Source organism: Triticum aestivum, chromosome 6A, assembly GCF_018294505.1.
Source record: "Triticum aestivum cultivar Chinese Spring chromosome 6A, IWGSC CS RefSeq v2.1, whole genome shotgun sequence".
Taxonomy (NCBI): Eukaryota; Viridiplantae; Streptophyta; class Magnoliopsida; order Poales; family Poaceae; genus Triticum; species Triticum aestivum.
The window spans coordinates 266,508,267-266,514,266 of record NC_057809.1 but is presented as its reverse complement, the minus strand read 5'-3'; positions in this window follow the sequence as shown (position 1 = coordinate 266,514,266).

Here is a 6,000-nt window from a genome sequence, read left to right as displayed (position 1 = left end):
TAAGTTGGGACACCCTTGCAGGGTTTTGAACTTTCGAAAGTCGTGCCCGCGGTTATGGGCAGATGGGAATTTGTTAATGTCCGGTTGTAGAGAACTTGACACTTAACTTAATTAAAATGCATCAACCGCGTGTGTAGCCGTGATGGTCTCTTTTCGGCAGAGTTCGGGAAGTGAACACGGTTTCCGTGTTATGCTTGAATGTAAGTAGTTTCAGGATCACTTCTTGATCACTTCTAGTTCACGACCGTGCTTTGCTTCTCTTTTCACTCTCATTTGTGTAAGTTAGCCACCATAAATGCTAGTGCTTGCTGCAGATCCACCTCACTACCTTTTTCCCTACCCATAAGCTTAAATAGTCTTGATCGCGAGGGTGTGAGATTGCTGAGTCCTCGTGACTCACAGATTACTTCCAAAACCGGTTGCAGGTGTCGTTGATACCAGTGCAGATGACGTAGCTGAGCTCAAGTGGGAGCTCGATGAAGATCATGTTCGTTGTGTTGTTTCGTCTTTGGTTTATTAGTAGTGGAGCCCACTCGGGGCGGTCGGGGATCTTTTGCATTAGGGGTGGTATTTCTTTATTTTGGTTCCGTAGTCGGACCTTGATTTTATTCTGGATGATGTAATGCTATATTTATGTATTGTGTGAAGTGGCGATTGTAAGCCAACTCTTTATCCCTTTCTTATTCAGTACATGGGATGTGTAAAGATTACCCCGCTTGTGACACGCCTACTATGTGGTTATGCATCTAAGTCATGCTCCGACACGTGGGATATATAGCCGCATCGTGGGTGTTACAAGTTGGTATCAGAGCCTTCCCCGACTTAGGAGCCCCCTGCTTGATCGAATCGTTGGCGTTGTTGAGTCTAGAAAAAATGTTTTGAGTCTTTTAGGATTATATATATCGGAGAGTAGGATTCTTTTTACTCCTCAGTCCCTTCGTCGCTCTGGTGAGGCTTCCTGGCGTAGAGTTTTGACTCTTCTCTTCTCAAATTTCACTAAAAAAATTTAGGATCACGCGGGTATCTTGAGATCGTTCCGATGGTTTTGTGACGAGAACATTGTTCTTGGTGCCTCCTGACATTTAGGGGTAGTGGCAATGTCCCGGGAGTTGAGCTCCGAGGTGTTGTCGTCACAATTTTATCATTGCAGTTCTGCAATACCTGAGTTTCGCCGAAATCAAAAATCTCTTTTATACAGTTGTTGGTGAGATAACCTCGACGCCACCTAGTACTACGGCGGGAGTTCAGGAGTATTGCCATAACTCGTATAACGGATGCTTTTCGAAGGTTGAGGTAAATGATTTCTGAAGGTTTCTTGGTTATGTGTTGAAGGATGGATACAGCTGGATGTAGGATTTGTTAGTTTGGGTGAGATATTATGCTTCCCCTGTATCCCCAACACCTGATTGCATAACCAGAAAGTTTCGAGAGTTTATAAGTGGGAATTCAAGTAGCTCCTAGAATATCTTTCCAACAGACACATGATACGATACGGGATCTATCATATGTTTGTTCCGGCTTATTTTGCAAGCCAATCCTTTGTTTTGTTTTGAGTTGTGGTATCTGAGTTGCTTCGAAGGCAAATGTTGATTCCATACCTTTCCTAAATGGTGTTCTGATACTCCTATGTGAGTACCAATTCTTCTTGATCATCGAGTTTGTCATGTCAATTCTTTTCAACCCATGCGATTCTCTTCGAGATGATATCTTCATTCTCCACATCCACAAGATCAATTATCAGTTCTTCTCAACGGTGTTTGCTTCATCCGTCCCAAGTTGCCTTTGTTTTTCCCGCCCTCCCACCCTTTTTCTTCAAGGACTCAGATCACTTAATTGAGTACCCTTTTTATTGATGGGAAGTCTCTCCATTCTTTTCGGTCAATATTCTTACCCGGTGGTTCTCATGAAGATGTTCTACTAGTTCATCATTCTTCGTTCTCTTTCTTCTCCGGTGGATTCAAATAAAGCTTTTGGTGTTGATCATAACCCTTTTCCTCCTTTCAAATACCTTCTCATACCGGTGCACCTCATAATCATTCACTTCTCGCTATTCATGTGTTCGGGAGTGCTAAAGATATCTCAGAAGGCTCGTCTTTTCATTCAAGATCCGTTCAAATCTACCTCGAGGTTGTTATCTTATTCAAGCCATTTAACTCAACCGGTGCAATCTATCTTTTAAACCGCTCAACGGTGTTTCTTTTGAGTGGGCCCTAACCCACAGGTCTTTTCCCAGGATCTTACCTGACTCTTCTAATTTTCCCGGAGCTAACCTAAATTCATTTCAAAGTTGACGTAAGAATGAGTTATCATCAGTCAAATGCTTTCTCCAAGATCTTCTAAATTCTTTTCATCGTTGGCTCAACCTTTCTATTCGTCATCCCGAAGTATCTCAACAATTCTTGGTGGCGTTTCTCGTCGTCATTCTCGGATTTGAAGACCGGAGAAAAGTTTCTCCTCCAAATCCTATCCGTTCTCTCAAAGATTCGTGGTTCTAGCTTGGTGCCATCCTCTCATAATTGTTTTCGATTGTGAGAATTATTTTCAACCATCCGGAGCATTTCAGGAACCCTTGCCAGTTTGATTCTCCGGAGGCTATTATTTCAGAAGATTTATTCATTCTCATCTTTCAACGCTCGTTCTCCAAATCTTACCGGTGCATCATTCAAGTATTCTCTAATCAGCTCGTGATCTATTTGTTGTCATGTATCTAAATTCCTTCAAGTATCTTCATTCACTTTCCAATTCTTCCCGGTGAATTGTGTCTTTGCTAATTTCATTTTCAATTCTTACGGTAGTTCGTTCGAGAGTTCTGTTCCTTAGTTATCATATCAATTCATTCGTTCTTTCAAAATCCTATCGATGGTTCGTTGAAGACCTTCCCAAGTTTGCACTATATCTCTCTTTAATTCTTTTCAACGAGAATAAGTAGTATGCCAAATCCGTGGCTTTTCATCAATCTAAATTGGTGAAGGATAAGCATAATGTAATTCTTATTCTTTGTTTCATTCAAGTGATTAATTCTTTATTCCAGAGGCTCATCAAATTCTCGGTTTAAATTGTTTCATCTTTTCTTTTCCGGAGTTCCAAGTTTTTCCGCTTTATCTCGTTGCGAAGCTCCATCTAAATCATCGCAAGGCTTCACCTTGTGTTTTCAACTTCTCTTTCCTTTCGTTTGATCATCCGTTTGTTACCGGAGTTCTTCATGGAGGTTCTACATGATGGTTCATCAAGGATTTAATTCCTTCTCGAAGCATTCATCAAGATTCTTTTCAAGGAGCTCAAGCATTCTTCATCTTGCATTCCGAAGTGCAATTCTTTCATATCTCATCTTTTGAGGTGGTGTTATGTCATTCTTGATAATTTCCCTTCGTGTTTCATGATTCACAAGTTTTCAAGAGTGGCATACCTAAATCCATCATTTTTCTCTTCGCTCAAGATTTCTTCTCAACCAATCAATCTCTTCATTGGGGTTATCTTGTGTCATTTTTCACCTTAAGCCTTCCCCAAGGATTGTTGCTATTTATGGTGCTTATAAATGACCCAAGTTCTTCATTTATCCTCCCGGTGAAATAGTTTCTCGTCTCCTTGTTCATATCAATCCAAATCCATTGTTTCCGTTAGTGGCAGAATTTCACCTCATAATTTTGAGATGTCTTCTATAAGCCCACATCAAGCTTATCCTTTCGTTGTTGATAATCCAACAACTCTGTTCTAGCATTTGTTGTAAGTGTGCTCTCTCAAGATCTTGTTTCCCTCCGTTCAATCCATTCCATTCTTTTATTTTTTCCGGAGGCTTTATGTTGTTGCTCTCTTCAACCCATCATCTTGTTTTGTCAAAATCTTGTTCAATTCCTTCCATTTACAGTCGGAATGCTGCCCAAATTATATCATTCTTATTCCTTCTCTATCTTGTTTTAATCGGAGTGTTGTGTCTATCATTCCTCTTCTAACCAAAGTCTCATCCAAGTGCTTTCATTTTGCGAAGTTCATATTCTTTGCCTTCCATTTCCAACCGGAGTGTTGTCCGAATTTGTTCTTCCTTGTTCCTCTTTTCTAATGGGGTGTTTTCAACTTCGTTCATCTCCGTGGTATTATTTTCTCGAAATGGTTTGAACTTTCAAGGTTCTTTGGTTTCACTCATTTGTCAAAGAAGCAACTTAGTTTTACCTCTTCTCTTCCTCTTCCGTTTTCCCTCCGGTGCCATCCTAGATCTCGGGACGACATCCTCTTGTAGTGGTGGAGTGTTGTGATGCCCCGAGACCGTTGCGCTAGGTGTCCTCCAGTTATTCGTTGTTGTTGCCTTGTCATTTGTTTGCGTGTCATGCATTTCATATCATTTCATCATGTGCATCTCATTTGCATACGTGTTTGTCTCATGCATCCGAGCATTTTCCCCGTTGTCCGTTTTGCAATTCGGCACTCCTACGTCCTCCGGCATCCCCTTTTGTCTCTTTTCGTGTGTGGGTGTTAAACGTTCTCGGATTGGACCGAGATTTGCCAAGCGGCCTTGGTACACCGCCTATCAAGTTTCGTGCCATTTGGAGTCCATTTGATACTCCAACGGTTAACCGGGGAACCGTAAAGGCCTCGTGTGTGTTGCAGCCCAACACCCCTCCAAGTCAGCCCACAAACCCATCCAAACCCCCTCCATCCTCTTGGTTGTTCGATCACGATCGCGTGACCGAAAACCGCACATCATTTGGACTCTCCTAGCTCCCTCTATCTATATATATGTGTCTCCCTCCGAAATCTCGCGGACGAACCCTAGATCTTCTTCCTCCGCGCGCTGGACATGTCCACTCCGCCACCGGACATGTCCGCCGGCCACCTCACCCCGACCAATCGGCAGCCGCCACGTCACCCCGCCGCCTCTCTCCTCCAACCACGCGTCGCCACGTCAGCCGGCCTCCTCCCTCTCTCTCCTCCGCGCCCGCCGCCGGCCGGCCCGCCCGAGCCGCGACCGGGCCCGGCCCCCCGCATGCCGCCGCCTTCTCCTCCGCACCCGCCGCCGCGAGCACGCGCCGCCCACGCGGCCCGTCTCCGCCGGCACCGGCAACCGCGCTGCCCGCCGCTAGCTCCATCCGCCGCCTCCTCGCCGGCTGACGTCGCCGGTCTCCGCCCGCGCCGCCCCGGCAGGAGCCGCTCGCGCCGCCTCGGCGAGCGCGTCCGGCCGCGCCGCCCCAGGCCCTCCGCGTCGGCGAGCTCCACGCCCACCTCTTCTTCCTCTCCGGCGAAGTCCTCTGGTGATCCTCGATATCCATGCCGGAGTAAACCCTAGATTTAAGGTCTAACCTCCCCCTCTTTTTCTCTAAGTTATTTTCTAGCTCTGTTCGACATGCCATAACTTTGTGCTCGTCCCTCCATTTTGCGTGCATGATATATCAAAATGTTCATCTGGATGTCCTCTTCATTTCGTTCCATTGTGCCATGCTTGCTTGAGTCCATCTTGATGCCCAAATTGTTGATCCAAGAGTGCTATAAAATGTTAGTTCATGATTTTTATCAGTTTATGAGCATTTGTCAATTTTGCCATGATTATTGTGTGCTGCATATGAGCACGAGTTCTACATGTGTTTTAGGCTATGCCATGCCATCTTTACAGGGGTGTATGCCACGTATTTTTGTGATCAATGTGGTGACTAGCACAAGCATGCAAAGTAGCTCTCGTGTTATTGCTGATTTCAGGGACTTAGAATTTCACCAAGTATTTGCTCTGCTGTTATTTTAATGCCATGTATTCATGCTGCTACAGAGTGATCCATGCTTCTTTGGAGTATGTTCAGTAAGGATGATTTTGATATATGGTTGTGCTCTATCCATCCATGTCCCTATTTGCATTTATGGAGTAACCTAGCATGACTAAATCTTGCTCTACTTTTCTTATAAAATGTTCCTGGCAGATTGTTTACGTGTTAATCAATTTTACCAAGGTTGTTGTAGTTGATCCATGCATGCTATGAACTTGTTCTTGCCATGGTTAGCTTCTTGATCATGTCTTCT